We start from the raw sequence: 18,265 nt of genomic DNA, 5'->3' as shown, positions 1-18,265 counted from the left end.
ACGTGATAGAGCTCAGCTGATCCACACGGATGTGACAGTGTTAGCAATGAACTGAAGCAGCAGAATTTCAACATGCTTTGCTCCAGCAAGTGTAAAAACCTGTTCTACGAAATTACTTTCACTTAGTAGCCATTCCTACAGAAATAAATAACTATAAATCGCGTGTAGAGTACAGAGGCAGAATAGTTTATACAATCACGTGAAAACATTCTTGCAAGCTATTTCCGCAAAGCGTTCTACAAATTAAAAGCTGTGCCCTCGTCCAGAGCGTTTAAACCACTGTTTTAAAGTGTGAAGATACAACACGAAGGTAAAATGCAAATTTTATTATTAATTGAAATAGCAAAATATTCTCTTCAAAGGGTATTGTGTTTCCTACTACGTGGAAAAGATCAGTTTGGTGGAACCGGTGTAACTTCTGTATTAAATAGTATGTAATGGCAAATGTAATCGTGCATTTCACTGCAGCAGCTGGAGAGAGTACGCTGCAACAAATGATTATGTCCGGTTAAGTAATTATCATACTGAAACGATATGTTCAAGTAATAGGATCTTTATCGTTTGTTTCCCCTTAATAAAATTAACCATTTACAGGACGCTTTGATAAAATTAATTAGGTACTTATAGTAATATATAAAATGTCTGAGTATTCGTCATTCAGACATTTGAATGTCCCGTCTGAGTATCAGTTCTAATTAGAGAGTTTGGGTAATAGGCCAATCATTTAGTTGTCCTGTACATGAACAGAATATTATAACCCTATGGAACTCATACTGAGTCGACAATTATTCAATGGTGTTCATCAGCTGCAATGTAACTGTAGCTAGAGCATGATAATCACTGTTGTAAAATATATTTGATGACAATCATGATGATTTTAAGGTTGAACTATCTGGGAACATTCAGACAAGCTCAATGTGGGTGTAGTATCATCCAAGAAATGGTATCCCTGTACGAAGGATGAGTTTCCTGACTAGAGGGAGAAAAAAATGCAAAGTGATTGTTGCACTTAATTATGTTCAAACTGTACTCTAAAAGTAAATTGATTGAAACCAGTTCTCCAGTTTTGTATTGTATCTCTAAAGAGAAAGCTGAGGTCTTCTATATCAGTTAAACCAGAAAACATGAGATATTTATTCACTTTTGCAGTGTTCCTTGTACTTCATGGCAGTTAAAAGTCAGATTAGACACCTGCTAAAACAGTCATTTGTCTGCAACAGGATTCTATTAACTCTAACTGGAAGTAATTTATTTACAGTATTGGTATTCTCCTCTTGTATTATTTTCATCTCCCACACTTATGACCCACCTGTGACATACTTACATTAATATAATAGAATGAACAGGTCTGCTGTTATGTTCCAGAATTATGTACAGTTGGAGTGAATTGGAATTTTCTATATGCTGTTTTAAAGGATGTAAAAGGGTAGAGATGCACTTCCATCCCACTGAACAATCTTGTTTTTATTTGTTCACTCATAGACCTGGTTGTCACTGGCTGGGCCAGCATTTATTATGCATCCTTAGTTGCCCACGAGAAGTAGGTGGTGAGGTGCCTTCTTGAACCACTGAAGTCAATATGTTTATGTAGACCCACAAAGGCATTATGGAGGAAATTCCAGTTTGAACCAGTGACAGTGAATGATTAGAGTTATATTTCCAAATCAAGATGGTGAGGGCCTTTGAAGGGAACATGGAAGTAGTTCTGTTTCTGTGTATCTCCTGCCCTTGTCCTTCCACATGGAAGTGGTCATGTGCTCAGAAGTTGCTGTCTAAGGAGCTTTGGAAAATTTCTGCATGGCTATCTCTAAATTGTGATGTTTGTGAATCTAGTGCCAGTCAAGCAGGCTGCTAATTGTGTTTAAATTCTCCTGAAATGAAAGGAAATGATCTTTCAGATCCATCTGCTGTCCAGACCTCTATAAATGATTTTGATTGTAATTGGTTCAAAACTGGTGGTCAGTCAATCATTTGAAAATAAGAACTTTAAACTTGAGACCAAATATGTGGAATAATGTCTAACCCAATTCAGTAGTTTCAAGTGTGTTGATTTTAACAGTGTGTTAGATTAGTTTGCAATTTTCCCTTTTTTTTTGTTTTCAGTTTTTACCTGCTATTTATCTTTTGTAAGCATATGGACACTTTTGATTTGGTTCAGTCTGGTGGGATGAAAATTGTTCTTTGTTAGCTAAAAATAAACAAACCATGTGGTACAGCTGAAAGTGTCCAATTTGGCAAAACTTGACATCAAATTGGTAATGCAAGTCTGACAGTCCTTGAGGAAAGGAGGTGTGGGAGAATGAGTTACAGTGGTGGAGGGGATTGCTTATTGAGATTTGAGGTGGCACTTTATTAAAACAAAGTAAAGTATTCCATTCCTAATTAACATCAAATTAAGCAATGCAATGTTGGTTACACTAAAATGATGATAACATGGAAAATGACACATTTAACAAGCATTCTTATTAATGTTGATAAGATTAAAACACCTTTCCATTCTGTGTATATTCATGCAGTTTCACTTAACAACAGTTGGTGAATGTTTTTATTCCTAAACTAATGGTAATTTTCAGCTCCCTTCTATTATTTAAAAAGCTGTGGTTTAAAATTTAAAAGTTTAACTTTGCATTAACTTCAAATATGCAGGGTTGGCATTGTGGGATCAGATTTTCAGTGCAAAAGATTGTGTATGCATGTCCAAAATATAGTATATTTAAGACTTCTGCTTTAGGTTTCTGCTTTCCTTAACTTGAAAATATTATATTTGATAAAACAGAAGACTTGTTTTCTTAAAAACTGACATACCAATTCTGATACTCAATTCACGTCACTTGATTGCTGTTAACATAGATTCCTCTACAAAACTTTGGAAAAATTATTTACAAAAGATATGAACTATCCCCGCAGTACCTACACCAGATTTTCCTTTTGCATTGCATTTTAATAGTTGCTTTTATATGTAGTGACTATTTTGTATTGAATGGTTATCCTGAAGCAGACAACTCCTTAGCATTTAACTTTATTGGGAATGTTAAACATTAACCAAGTGCTTTCACAGAGCAAGTAATGACAAGAATCAGCACACCAAAGGTTGTCAAGAGTGGTTTAGTTCATGTAATGATTTTGATTCTTTTTCCACCCGCCCTCTGTGGAAGCATCCAAATGTCAGATAGTTAAACACTTTTGTGCGTATTGCAAACTTGGCACATTGAACTGGATATTGCTTGACATAAGCAGATCAGTTAAAATGTGAGGAGGGGCTAATTTAATAACATTGTGTACTTTTCTATACATTAGAAGACCCATGAAGTGTAGCAATAGGTGATATCTCAATATCCCTGAGCTGGGAAGAGAAAAAAAATCATCCAGACCCAGATTTTGACTGTTTAGCAGGAGTACAAAGTGCAATCTGGAGATGCTCGGGGAGAGTAGAGGTTGAATGAAGATCTGCAAACATCATTCATTAGTTTACTATCATTGAACACAAGTTTGTAGAAAGAAAATCATGTTTGACTAATTTAACAGAGATCTGTCAAAGATGAATGCCAATAGCACGTCTGATAATAGTGAACCAGTAGATATATTTTTGGATTTCCAAAAGACCTTCAATAAGGTGGTATGTAAAATTTTGCTACACAGGAGAGCTCATCATGTTGTGGGTAATTTTATTAATAAGAATAAAAGATCAGTTGGCTAATAGGAAGTGGAGTTGGGATAAGTTAGTCATTTTTAGATTAGCAGACTGCTGCTAGGAGAATGCTACAGTGGTCAGGGCTGGGGCCTCATTATTCAGATGCCAACATCAAGCTAGATAGGAAAGCGCATTGTAAAAAAAATCACAGAATCTGCAAAGCAATGTAGAAAGCTGATGAGTATGGGTAAACAATTTGACACCGCCAATGTAATGTTGGAAAAATGTGAGCACATCAACTTTGACATGAAGTAAAGTAGTATGTTATTTAAATAGAGAGAGACTGCAGAATGCCGCATTGGAGAGGAATTTGGGTGGCCTAGTACATTATTCACGAAAAGGTCATGTGCACACACAGCAAGTAATTGGTAAGGTAAATTGAAAGCCAAAAATCATTGTGAGGGGAATGGAATATAAAAGCAAGGAAGTGTTCTTTCTTCTGTATAAGTGAATTGCATCTGGAGTTCTGTGTACAGCTCTGACACCAAATTTAAGGAAGGATATAACTACATTTGAAACTAATTCCAGAAAAAGTTGATTTGGCTGAGTCATGGGATGAAGGCGTTGCATTACGTGGAAAGGTTAAGCAGGTTAGGCCCATAGGCATTGTAGCTTCAAAGAATGAGAAGCGATTTTATTGAAACATAAGATTCTGAGGGGATTTAATAGAGCAGATGCTGCAATTAGGGGCAGTTTAAAAAACAAGGGGCTTTCCATTTAAGGTGGAAATGAGGGGTTTTTTTCTCTTGTTCAATTTTTGGAATTCTCTTCTCCAGAAAACCATGTAGGATGGATTAGTGAGTATAATTTTTTGTGCCTGTTCCAAATGTTTAGAAAGGAGGTTGGAAGGCATGAAGTTAGCTTCCTGACAGCAGGTTAAAATTTTGCTATTCAGCTCTTTCAGGCAGATTAGCTTTCATGGTTAGGATTCTCTTTCCTACCCATTTTGGATTTTGTGAATATTAATGAACTTACCAGCTCACTGGAATTGGGTTCATGGACGCAATGTTGTTGCCAAAAATGATAGCCACGTGTTCACAAACCTGGTTATGTGCGTAGAATATGGGGTTTGTATCTGGCAGTGTGGATGGCTTCCTCCAAGGTCATGTGAGCACAAAGTTCTTCAATTTCTGCGTTTCTTTGAAACCAAAGTGTTCCTTTGTGCCAACATTTAATGTTTGGGAATGAAGCCTGTCCATGTTGATCAGTATATGAGAAGACTCCGTCACACACAGCCTTAGTGTTAGGGATGAAGCTTGACCAGGTCAAAAAGGCAGTCGAGTGAGGCAGTCACACTGGCTGATGTTAGCAAAACTGACCAAGGCACACTAAAGAGGATGAATTCAAAGGGACTCTGCTGAAAACACAATCTTTTGTGCTTGTCCCTTTGGTGAAAAGCTGTCAGATCTGTACTTTTTTTTTAATCATGATAATTTGTAAGCATGAGTGTTGTAGCTCCTTTCACTTTTAAGTGTAAACCCTGGCAAATTGGACAGCCAATACTGCTGTGCTGCCAGTAGTGTTACATTGGTGGCTGCAAAGGACTGGCAGTCATTTGTTGAAATACCTGGAGATATTTGTGTGACAATACTTTGGTACAATCCTCTGCAGTGGAAACATTACAATATTAGCTCTCACTTACAACAGTGTGATGTAGTTTTGTTTTATTCACTCATAGGATGAGGGCATCACTGGCTGTCCTAATCCCCAATTGTCTAGAGGGCAGTATAAGAGTCAACCACATTGTTAGGGATCTGAAATCACATTTTTAGGCCAGAGCAGATAAGGATGGCAGTTTCCTTCCCTAAAGGGCATTAGTGAATCAATTGTGTTTTTCCTGACAATTGACAATGGATTCATGGTCATCGTTAGACTTTTGAATCCAATTTTTTAAAAAATCTGGAATTAAATTCCCCCATCTGCCATGGTGGGATTCCAACCCCAGTCCCCAGATTACCTGGGTCTCTGGATAATAACACCAGGCCATTGCCTTCCCTATGTGAGCAGATGGTGGTAGATATCCTTGCAGAATACAGCTGATCATTCATCTGCTTGTGGCACAGGAGCTAGGCTCTTTTGACCACCGACCGCCACCCCCCACCCTCCCCCTCCTAAACTACAAACACTGACTTCCATGCTCCCCTCAGTCCAGACTGTCATCATTAGTTGGGATGGCATCTTGTTGCCATCTATAGGGGAAATAACTCTGCGTCTCTACTGACAACCTTCAACAGAACATAAAAGGGAGGCAGCACTGAAGTGTGGTGCTGCGTTCTGCCTGATTTCTAACATCTCTTACTGTGATGAACAGAAATTGGAGTGTTATCTGGATGCCTTTTCAATACCTGGAAAAGTGCATGAAAGTTCCCAATGGGCTGCCAAACCCCTCTGAATAAAATTAGTTTGTTAACTGTGCCAACAGGAAAATGCTAAGGAGAATGTAAATGCAGGGACATATCACTCAGAAGAAGTACTCCTGCTTTTACTCCCACAACCACTTGGCTGTATTCAATATTTTTGGCTGACAAGTGAGCAGAAGAATGTGGGCAGTCAGAAAAGGATACTTGAGGCCATAATCCAGTCAGTCATAATGAAATCGGATGGACAGGCAACTCTAGGGGATGAATAGTCTCTTCTTGTACTTATTATCTTATACACATAGGTTGCTGGAGATTACAGGTTTAATGATGTACCAGCGTTTGAATGTTTTCTGGGACAAGATGGAAAATAACACTTTGTGCTGATTATAATGTATTTAACTTGTGGAAATGTTTAAGACGTTTCACAGGAGTATAATAAGGCAAATACAGACTGAGATCCAAAGAGGGAGATTCAAAATGGCAACTGTATTTGGTCAAAGATGGAAGTTTTTAAAGAAACTTGGTGACCTTTTAAGTTGGGAATTGTAAAGTGTCGGCCTTTCACATTAGACCTGATCATCTGTAATATTGTGCTGATCTTATTTTGATGTAGTATATTTTGCTGCTTGTATACTTTAGACTGGACTTTAAATACTTTTAGTGCTTTTTTTTTTAAAATGCCAGGAAGTCCTACTAGCTTTTCAATGGCATTTTTTTATTTAAAAAAAAAATTGAGGAGAACTCTTACAACTGGTTCAGCGAGCTTTCCTAAAGGAAGGACTTTGATTGTGATTCTGTACTCAAGTAGTTGACTTCAGAGTATAGGTAAGAACACCACCAAGGGGAGGGAAAAATCAGGATCAACTAATAGCACCTATAGTTCAGTTAATAATCAGCTCTCAAAGTAAATTCCACAATCATCAGTAACTTTTTCATATCTTGGCCAAGTGGAATTGTATCCTAACAAATAGTGAATATTTTCAAGGGACAAAAGTAATCCCAATAAAAAGAAACATTCAGACTCCATGACAGAAGTGGATCATTTGGCCTTTCCAGTCCATTCTACCATTCAATAAAAATCTTAATTGATCACTAATCCCAACTTCACTTACCCATATTATTCCCTGTCTCCCTTAATTCCCTTAGTATCGAAAAACCTACAGGTCTCTGCCTTAAATGCACTCGACAGCTGAACATCTGCAGCCTTCTGGAGTAGAGAATTCCAAAGGTCCACCCTGTATCTCTTGCTTGAAACATAAGACTTGTTTCCCCCAGTCCAAGTACTATAAGTTAACTAAACAAAAACACGAAAGTTTGGTGGATCTGATTATGGCCTTAACTACTCTGTTGCATTCCATAAGTGAGATTGTTGATCTTCAAGGGAGTCAGTGTTCAGTGATCAGCCTCCATATCTCTCTCGGATTTAAAAAAAAGTCTCCAAAGGTTAACTAGCTTGCTACATAATGATTTCCTCCTCATCACAATCTTAATTTCTGAATTGCCAGTTTTCCATTTATTTCTTAAATTTCTCCATGAAGAGATCTATCCTTCCAGTGTCAACTGGCAATTCCATTAACAGTTTTGTATCTTTCTTCTAAACTGTAAGAAATAGAAGCACAGTCTATACAATCTCTCTTCAGTGGACAAGCCCCTCATCCCAGGTATAGTGAATATTTGTAGCACTTTCTCCAAGTTAAGTATACCCTCTTGATACATAAGGAAACTAAAACTGCATTATTTCGTAAATACTTCTACCAAAAATCTGTGGTCTTGGCAAAGCCCTAAATATTTTCAGTAAGATTTCTTAAATCCTACAATCTATTGTATTAAAGGCTAACAAACAATTTGCTTTTACAATTGCTTGCTGTTGTTTGCATGTTAACTTAGTGTAATTTGTGTGCAAGGAAACACAGTTGACTTTGAATACCAACATTATTTAAATTTTCACATTTTTAAAAATATTCTGCTTTTCCATTTTTCTCAGAAAAGAGGATCACTTCACACCTGTCCACATTCCATTCCATCTGTGACTTTTGTAACCACTCAGCCCTCTTTTGGAGTACTGTGTAAGTTTTGGCCACCCTGTTATATGAAGGATATTATTAAATTTGAAAGCCTGTAGAAAAGATTTACAAACATGTTACTGGGACTGGAGGATTTCAGTTATAAGGATAGGCTAGGACTTTTTTCCCCCAGAGCATAGGAAGTTGAAGAGGTGATCTTTTTATAGAGGTTTATAAAATCACTTTGGGTATAGATAAGGTGAACGGCAAAGGTCTCTTTCTTCTATAGGGTGGGGGAGTTCAAAGTTAGAGGGCATAACTTTAAAGATATAAATAGAAAGATATAAAAAGGACCTGAGGGGTAACATTTTCACACCGAGTGGTTCATATGTAAAATGAACTGCCAGAGGATGTGGTAGGTACAGTTACACCATCCAAAAGACATTTGGACAGTTATGTGAACAGGAAAGGCTTAGAGATTTTATGGGCCATATGCCGGTGAATGGGACTAGTTTCATTTGAGAAACCTGGTTGGCATGGATGAATCGGACTGAAGGGTCAGTTTCCCTGCTGTATAACTCTATGATGCTATAAATTCCATTGCAGCCTTTGCTTCCTTTTATACAGTTTAGTTTCCCGCCAAACTGTAAAATCAGCAAACTTAAACGTCCACATGGCCTCCTCATCAAAATAGTTGAGATAGATCATAATTGGCTAAGGCTGATGCATTGATCCTTGCAGTACTCCATTTGTTAGAACTTGCCGATTTGCATGTTTTCTGAAAATCCTAAAGTGTTACATCCTTTTGATTTTTTTTATATATAAACAGCCCCCCCCCCCCATACCCTTTTGTCTAGCCTGCTGCTAACAGTATCAAACAACCTTAACAGATTTGCTAACCATGTTCTCTTTCACAAATCAATGTTCACTCTGTTCAATCTCCAACAGCAGGTTCTGAACTCAAACTGTTATGTACAGAATAACAGCACCATATGAAAACCGTAAACAAATATTTGGATTATTAACATTGTATTTTGGGAAAAAGTAATAAAACAGCAGCTCTATTGACCATTTTGCTTGTAATGCTGAGTAAAGGTAGTTACATAAAATGTACCCTTTGCTTCAAACAGTAACTTAGTAAAATTCTACTTAATGTCTTTGTGGCAAAACACAAAACCCCGTCAAAACCTTCCTAGTTATCTGTCCCTGTGAACTATCTGATAATCCTCCACATACAAACAATGTTAAGCGGACTCTCCTATTACATCAAAGGTTGTTGATTTGTGCCTGCTCATACCTTTTATAAGCGTGAATCAAACTTTTGTGAGAAATATCTATTGAACCAAAGGCATCTTTCTCTATTATAAATAATTCACAATTCAATACAGCAGGCAAAATTGCAAAGCGCACACTCCAAAATTACTACTTTTTATTTTTAAAATGTACACCCCTTCTAAGGTACCTTCAATACACATGAATAGCCATATACTAAATGCATACAAGATGTTCTGATTATTGCTAGTTTCCCTATCTGTTTTTATATCTAGTGCTCATGCGCCAATGTATTTTGCATTTCTTCATAATATGTTGGGGATAAATACAGTGGCAGGGCATTACAATTGTATCAGGACAATTGCTCCTAGCTGAAGGTGCTAAGAATGATGTTTTTCAACCTCCATAACTTTTGATAATTGATCTGGTAATCATATGTTTTTGTTATCATATACTACATGATATGAAACAATACTAATGTCCTGAAAGATTTTCAATATACAAATGAAGATCAGCAAAACCTGGTGAGCTATCTGAATTTTTTAAAAGTTTAAACATGACAACTTAATGAAAAATATATGAAATAGACTATTTTAACAGATAAAATAAACAAGGAAATACTAGATCTGCATAAGTTTATTTTGTAAGTTGTCAGTACAAGTCAACTACTTGGCAAAATAAATGTTGTTTTAAGAATCTGAGATTAACATTTGCAATTAACTTTAATGCAAATAAGGAGACCTGCAGGAATGCTTTCAGTTTGCCAGCCACATCTGTTTTTTGCATTTTTCTTTTTGTGCATCTTCTCTTTAAGATGGATGTTCTCACTAATCTTTTAGTGTATCTATTATCTACTATTTTTTAGTGTCAAATAAAACATTCTTAGCAATAAAATTAAAAGTGAAATTAAACAAAGATAATTGAGTATTCCAAAATATTTGTCATGAACCAAAAAGTGAAATGTGATACCTGTATAGTTACATTCAATGAATTGTGTAAAGAGACCAAAAGGATCCGAAAGCCTTTGTATCTTTTCTCTCCACAGTTTGCTTGATAGTCTTCCTAAAACTCCTATAATTAAAGTCAAATTTACCTTGACTTTACAGATTTTTACAATTGACTAATAGACATTTATTACATGCACATGGTCAATGGTGATGTGAATTTTATCCTGGTTATATTAAAGGGCGCTTGCACCAGCAATCTAGAAATTGTTATTCACAGCTGAAAATTTTCCTTGGAAAACAAAAGTTTCACAACAGTAACTGTGATTTCCTTTCTTTGCAACAATCCTGAGAAGAATGTTAGTTTTCCTTTTGTTTGCACCTAAAATCACTAAATATTATTTATAAAGCTAATTGTCTTTATCTGATTTCTGCTAACATCTTATGCCAAGAAGACAATGCAACCCAGATATTTTAGCACATTCTGGGGTGAATAGTTTGACTTCACAATTGAGCTTCAAGTGCTGTGTACATCTAGTAAACATCTTGCAGCCAATTCAGCTGTTCTCAAGTCATATGTAATTTATTACGGTCCTGAAAATAGCTATTGATCAGAGTTTAAACATCACTTGTTCCTTAACAATTCATACATCAGTGTCAGATTATGATCACTTTCACTGGGAAGATTCAGAATGAGGCAAACAATGGATGAATTTGATTCAGCCTGTGAAATTTCTTTTTATTTCTTGATTTGTGGCTGAAGCACCTAAGGTATTAGACACCATTTTGAAAGTAGCACATTTGACATATATTGAATTTGAACTTGCATGTTGGAGATATTTAGCTTTTGCTGTGTTTTGCATTTACATTTGTAACTTGCTTTCTTTTAAATTTTCTATTTTGTCACAATATACTACTTCATCTTTAGGCCTGTTTCTAGTACCAATGAGTTAATCCAAAATCATTGGTTCAACAGACATAATGTAAGTTATTTTGCACATCAACTACAGACCCTAAATTATCCACATTTTTACCTAAAACTAATCTCGCTAATTACAAGATTAAAATGTAATTTCTGTTGATTTAAAACATCCATCTAACCTGAAAAGTAGATTTTTTTTATTATCGTGGGGTTCCTTTTAACAAATTTGGGAAGAGCCAAAGACCACCTTCTCTTCAATTACAGTAATTATTAATACCAAGCATTGATCAATAGCAGGTCAGTTATTTAGAGTCCTAGAGCTGTACAGCACCAAAACAGACCCTTCGGTCCAACTTGTCTATGCCAACCAGATATCCACAATAAATCTAGTCCCATTTGCCAGCATTTGGCCTATATCCCTCCAAACCCTTTCTATTCATATACCCCATCTAGATGCATTTTAAATGCTGTAATTGTACCAGTCTCCACCACATCCTCTGGCAGCTCATTACATACCCATACCACCCTCTGAAAAAATTGCCCCTTAGATCCCTTTTTAAATCTTTCTCCTCTCTCCTTAAACACTCTAATTTTAGCTTTCCCTGGGGAAAAGACCTGTCTATTCACCCTATCCATGCCCCTCATGATTTTATAAACTTCAATAAGGTCACCCCTCAACTTTTGATGCTCCAGGGAAAATAGCCCCAGCCTATTCAGCCCATTTCTGTTAGCTAATAGCAAATACGGAGTTGTAGAAAGCTTCCATTCGTACTTCAAAACTTTGATTTCAATCTAAAATATGCCTAGAACCATCTAAGAAATTATGTTAGAGGTCCATTGTTATAACTTAGTCAATATTCTTCTGGTAGTGTCATTTGACTAGGGATTTTCCTAAGTCTACTTATTAAAAATGTCAATTTCAAACTTTGTTACTTTATTGGAAATGAGATTTTTTTTAAAAAAATGGTTAAGGATTTATAACTTTAGAAAGAATTTGGTGCTACATAGTAGTAAGCATTTAATGATGTGTTGTGCATCTTTGACTGAAACTGAATAATTGGTTGGATATCTTTTTCAGTAATATCACCATTACTTTAAATATAGAGCTATGTTTAATACGTTTATGTTAAATTTGATATAATGTGTAAGACTATTTAATGAATTTCCCTTGTGTGGTGTTAACTGCAAAGTGAAAAAAAGGTTTAAAATTGAAGATTTAAAGTATAGTTTAATTTAATAACTTTGCTGCAATGTGTTTCCATCTCTCTTTTTTTTTTGTTTCCCAGGATCCACCAGACCATACAGCTCATCAAATTTGCTTGCTTTTAAGGTCTGTTTTTGCAAGTTGGCACAACTGCCAAAAAGGATTGCAATACCTGTAATAATCATCAGTCACATGTTTGTGGACTCTAAGTAAATAATAACATGAATTAGATAATATTGGAAAAGCAAATGTAGTATATTTTGCACTATTATTCTAGGAAATGAGAATTTAAAGTTAGCCTCGAGGCTAGAAAATCAACATATTTGCTTGAAAATGAAGAAAGCTATACGTGCAACTTCAATAAATAACCCTTGATGGTTGTTAATTTCAATTATAACTTGTAGTCCCAACTTGTGATTGCAGATATTAGTAGAATGATAGAGATGAAGGTAGTGTTAACAAAACTAAATTCAGGGTTGTGACAAGGTGGGGAAAATAATTACATATTCCATCCACTTTCCTGTATGCCTCAGAAACCTGCACAATCAGTATTGACTTAAAATAGAAGTTTAAAGAAATAGAAATATGGATGCAAAGACTTGTACAAAAGCTTTTCTGTACAGATTATAAGACAAATGAGGAGTTGCTTGAAATATCAAGATAAAAATAACTTTTTTCTGGATGTAATTTAAAAAGAAATTGTCAATAATCCAGCCATTTGCTAGAGCTAAAGAGATTTCTTCTACTGGGTAAGTGAAGGGCAGCAAAAAAATTGTTTGACTGTATTTGGATGATGGATGTCAGAGTGTTTGCAAGTAAGCTACAATGACTGTATAAAGATGGTACAAAACAGTAGATGAGCATGATGTACAATAATAGATATCATATCTATTATATAATATTATCTAACAACAAGTCATAGCAGCCCCAACTCTAATCAACACAGTATGTATAGTTTTATTTGGCATGACAGATTGCAAAACTGATGTTGAGCAAAAATAAGTCTGTATTACGTTGTATCAGGTACAAGCAGAAATTATATACAGCAGTAAAATGCTAAATGTAACTTTATGCCCTTTCTTATTTCCTCCTGTTGCATACCTAAACTGAGCTAAATGCAAGCATCATTTCTATAAATGTTAGAAAATATGATTTTCATTAAACAATTACAATTTCTCATGGAAAATATAGTGTCATTTTTCCCAGGTTAAAGAGTTAAAGCTGGTTTTATTGAATAGAATAGCTTAAGTGAGTCGATTTCTCACTATTGAGAGTTGCTATCAAAAACTTAACATGTATTATTCAATTAATGACAACAAGAATTAATATTAAAATGTTTAGCTTTAAAATTCATGTTTCATATTTTTATTTAAAAAGCTGTTCAGTTTTTAGCCAACTGTAGACAAAATATGAAATTGGGGATACGACTGTTTTTAAGTTGTGCAATTCAATGAGAGCATAGTAAAACAAATTAATTATTTTTTTTACTGAATGCTGTCCATATAAAATTGAATTCCTAATTAATGCATTTAGTCAGTCTTGTTATGTCATGATGTTGTGGATTTAAAATATTAGCTATGGAATCTCTTTATTATTATTATTATCAGTTTTAATCTCTACCCATTTGCCTAAATCATCTGAGAGTATGCTTGCTTGTTTATAAAAGCATAGGCATGAATAATGAAACTCTTTACATTCAGATGCTTAATGTGCACAACTGGTCATTGGGTTTTGTAAGTATGGCCTCCAGACATTGATGTGGAAAGTTTGTATCAACCACATGTGGTTAATTCAAATGGGAGTTTTATGCTGTATGAATGTAGATCAGCTGCAATCCAATTGCTTTACATTGATTCTGATGGTTGGACAAACCTCCCATACATATCCTTAGGCTCATCTGAGGACTATTGTTCTGAAAAATAAATAGTGATTCTATAAGCCAATAGAGAAATGACATAGGTTATACAGAAAGATCGGTGTCTGTGCATTTTGATTTTAAACCATTAAATCTCAATTACTGCTGTGGTGTAATATATTGCAATCAATATAATTTTAGATATGAATGTTATACTTCATCCATTTAGTCCCATATATAGTAAATTATTTTGTTCAAATTAATCCTAACAATTTATTTTTTCTTACAAACAGTAAAGTAGTAACTGCTTTTGATCCATTAACTGATTTTTAAAAATATTTAGCTTTTGTAAAAAGATTATAGCCTCCTTTTTAAATGCCATTCATTTTCAGACAAACCTAGTTTAATTTTACAGATTTATTGGTGAATAATGTTTCTCAAATAATTTTCCCACCTTCGTTTAAGAATACAACATTACTTTATACTGGGGGTTGCCATCTGGCCTATATATCTGAAAGCAAAAATATACACTTTTTTACTGAGGTATCTTGCTATAGATCCAATCCACCATTCATGTAAAGAACTGAAACATATGGCGTTTATGCATTGATTTATAACAAGACTATTTTTGATTGTGATTTATGCTTGTTTCTCATATTACTATTCATCAAAGTAATCAAAATACTGCAACCCTATTGAATGAAATGTCACAGAATGATAATCTCTCTACACAACAGGGAAGGTATAGATTTAATGCATGATACCTAAATCTTTCATTTTGTAATAAAGGAAGTATTACAATTGCAATGTATATAGTTTGAACTGTCTTCTTTGTTGCAGATTTTTAGGGATTATTTCTATTTGTCTTTGATTACTACTGGAATCAAAAGCATAATCTATAAATGTTTTAACTCTTTTGTGATTCAACAACAAGGATGGAATGTCAAAATGGACATTTAAGTGTGGCTCATTATTTCTCAGGTTGTATGCGGCCCTTTTAATTTTAATGGATATGAAAATCTAATTATGCTTTAACTGTTTTTTTTATTTAAATTGTAAAACAAAACATGTCAGTCTTTTAGCAAAGCTCTTTTTATTTTTTCAAACAATTAACTGGGCAATATAAATAGTTCTTACAATTACCAAAAACTTCTATCACATCAAGAAAACCTTATCTTTGAAATTATCATTTTCATACAATTGATTTTATCTCTGACACAGTGAGAATGAAAAATAATTATACTGGTATCACTCTATCACATACATTATTGTCTTTTTAAATCTTTTATGACCATGTAAAATGTTATCAGCTTGTCTGTGACTTTATATTAGCCATTAGACTAAAATACAACATGGTGTTTAAAGTCTGCTGTTCCTGGAAAGAGGATTTCAAGCCATAAGAAATTAAGTATAATCCGTACAATACTACATTTTAGTCCTAACTCTATTTATCAGAGCAAGGAAAAAATGCAAGCACCAAATCCAAATGGTTATCTTTCATACCTACTGGCATTTTCTCATTTCAAGAAGTGCATTGTTCTTTGTTAGTTATCGCTGGATTTAACTTTAACATTATTACATTTTCATTTTTATATCGTTCGTACTGAGATTTAAAGTATCTTTTCAGCGTTTGATTAATGCGCTATTCTTTTGATACTGTAACTTCGATCTATTTCGGTAGCAGCACATAAAGGCGGAAATTCATCACTCAGCATACAAAATGGCAATAACATCGGAAACATGCAGTTTAGACTTTTCCAGCGCGATCTTTTGGAAATTGAAATGAAATCAATTAGCAAGTCGTTTTACCTAAATTAATAAATTTAACCTGTCTAAAATTCTACTAAGTGGCAGTTGATTGCAAGCCGCTTAAAGTACAAAAATTTAATATATGACTACCGAGATAGCAACGTAAATTGGATTCACTAAAATATTTTTATTTTGCATTTGACCATTGCCGGATCTACCAATGGGCATATCTGTGTTTCCGAGGATATTGAGGTGATCGATGATTGAGCTGCCAGCCCAATTTCCAGGGGAATTGGTGGTGGGCGGTCGCGCGGTCGGCGCTGTTTCACTCCGGACTAATCCCCTCCTGGGATCCATTCGGTCGGCAGGTGACGCTCTTCACCTTTTCCTGGGCTCGCGAAGTATCAAAATGTTTTAAGCGGAAGGAGGCCGCTGTTTTATAATGACCATGATTTATGGAAATCCAAACTGGTGTTTTTTGATCGTCCGCTCTTCCCAACACCACCCCCCCCCCTCCCCCCGCCGCCTTTTTGTTTTGTTGCAAAAGGCGGCTCTGGGTCCTCATGAGGCAAAGCCTTGACCGCAGTTAAAGCGGCCGATGTGACAACAAGTCACCCCCGTCTCACTCTCCATCCACCCCCCCCCCCCCCCACACACACACACACATATATCCACCCCCCCCCCCCCCCCAACACTAAATAAACCTCTCCAGCAGGATGCACCAACAAACTGGCTGGAAATGTGTTCCACATCGGGGTGAATTTCCCCCTCCCTGCTGTTTCTTTCTTTTTTGATCTTTATCGCCGGGGAATAATGCAACTGCAAAGTCGGCGCATTTCAAACGATAATTGGTTTAACCGAAAATTTGTGTATCGCGTGGGCGATGGTAAATACAACACACAGCCGTGCACCAAGGTTTTTACACACACACTCCCTGTTATCCTCACTATCGGATGTACCTCCGCAAGTTCGTCTCTGTGGCGCAATCGGTTAGCGCGTTCGGCTGTTAACCGAAAGGTTGGTGGTTCGAGCCCACCCAGGGACGCTCTTTATATTACTAACCTTCTTTTCCCTTTTTACACGCTGTTTCTGTCCATACATTTTGTACCCTATTAGGAAAGCTTTGAAAGTGAGTAGGATTCATTTGAATACTAACATATCCACATTTATTTCGACTGAAGCCGTCTTTAGCCATACAGCTCATGTAAGGCACACGTAACCTGTTCTCACGTAAAAAAAGTGCGTGATCGGATATATATATATTTTAAAAAGAGCAATTAAATTAAGGAATTGTATGTTTTTTTTGTAAATAACAGCTGTGTAAAGAGAACAACTACAAAAGTTTCACAATCAAAATCGTCCGTCTTGCTCACTGTTTTGTGCAAGGTCAGTCTCTCAACATTTCAGCTGAAAAGAATTACTGAAAATACGTATATGAACGCAGCCTCAAAATTCAACCAAATGGATGTTTGTTCTCTTTTTCTAAAACAAAATCTCGTCAGATCCAATAGTGCTAAAGCTGAGTCTCTTCCCTTCTGCGCCGAAACAATTCTGTGATTTCCGTGATTCTCTTTGATTCAGTGATTGGGGTTTTCGGCCAAAACTCCCAATAGAGCTTCGTGGTTCATCAAATAAAGACGGGAGAGTCAGGGGTTTGCAATTCCTGTTCGGTTAAGAGGACGTGATATTTGTTTTATTTTGAGCGCAGTGCAAACGTTTCAAGCTTAGATACCAATACGTTATTCTTAAAGCGTTAGTACCCAAGCACTCGAGAGAACTGCTTGTAAATCCCTTTTCAGGCATTTGAATCGAATGATTTTTTTGGGTCATGCATCAACGACTCTAAACATTGTAACATGTATAGATGAGGTCAATATTAAGTGTATGAAAATAACCATTTACAACTGTTCAGGACATTCGAGGGAAAGATATTTCATTTATTCTGATCAACAATCCTTCTCTTGTTATGCAATAAAATACAAAAAGAAATTGACAGAAATGTTAACACCTCGATAAACAGCAGACTTACGGTATCACTATTGCAGAATTTCCTATCGAGCAGAGCTTCTCTCCAATCTCACAATGATATTGCTTAAAGCCAAAGCACGTTTTGTAACAATAATACTGAATGTGAATGATTTTGAATCATGTTCTGGCAAACGCAAAATGTTGACCACAAAGCATTCTTCTGCTTGACTTTGATTATTTTCTATTGAACTTCTTTCTTTTTCTGTTTCTAAATCTGAATACGTGTTAACAAGCCTT

At 35.6% G+C, this 18,265-nt stretch overlaps 1 long non-coding RNA gene and 1 other non-coding gene across 2 annotated transcripts; both read left to right on the top strand.

Moving 5' to 3' along the window:
• Positions 1 to 5: 5 nt before the first annotated feature.
• LOC140480704 (uncharacterized) lies at positions 6 to 13,728 on the top strand. Its single transcript, XR_011961386.1, has 3 exons — positions 6 to 310; positions 8,036 to 8,117; positions 12,479 to 13,728. It is a non-coding gene; the product is annotated as an uncharacterized lncRNA (long non-coding RNA).
• A 3,243-nt stretch (positions 13,729 to 16,971) lies between these two features.
• On the top strand, positions 16,972 to 17,045 carry trnan-guu (transfer RNA asparagine (anticodon GUU)). Its single transcript has one exon. It is a non-coding gene; the product is annotated as a tRNA-Asn (tRNA).
• Positions 17,046 to 18,265: the final 1,220 nt, after the last annotated feature.

Source organism: Chiloscyllium punctatum, chromosome 8, assembly GCF_047496795.1.
Source record: "Chiloscyllium punctatum isolate Juve2018m chromosome 8, sChiPun1.3, whole genome shotgun sequence".
Lineage (NCBI taxonomy): Eukaryota > Metazoa > Chordata > Chondrichthyes > Orectolobiformes > Hemiscylliidae > Chiloscyllium > Chiloscyllium punctatum.
The sequence above is the reverse complement of the archived record's forward strand: the minus strand, read 5'-3'. Positions and strand labels throughout refer to the sequence as shown.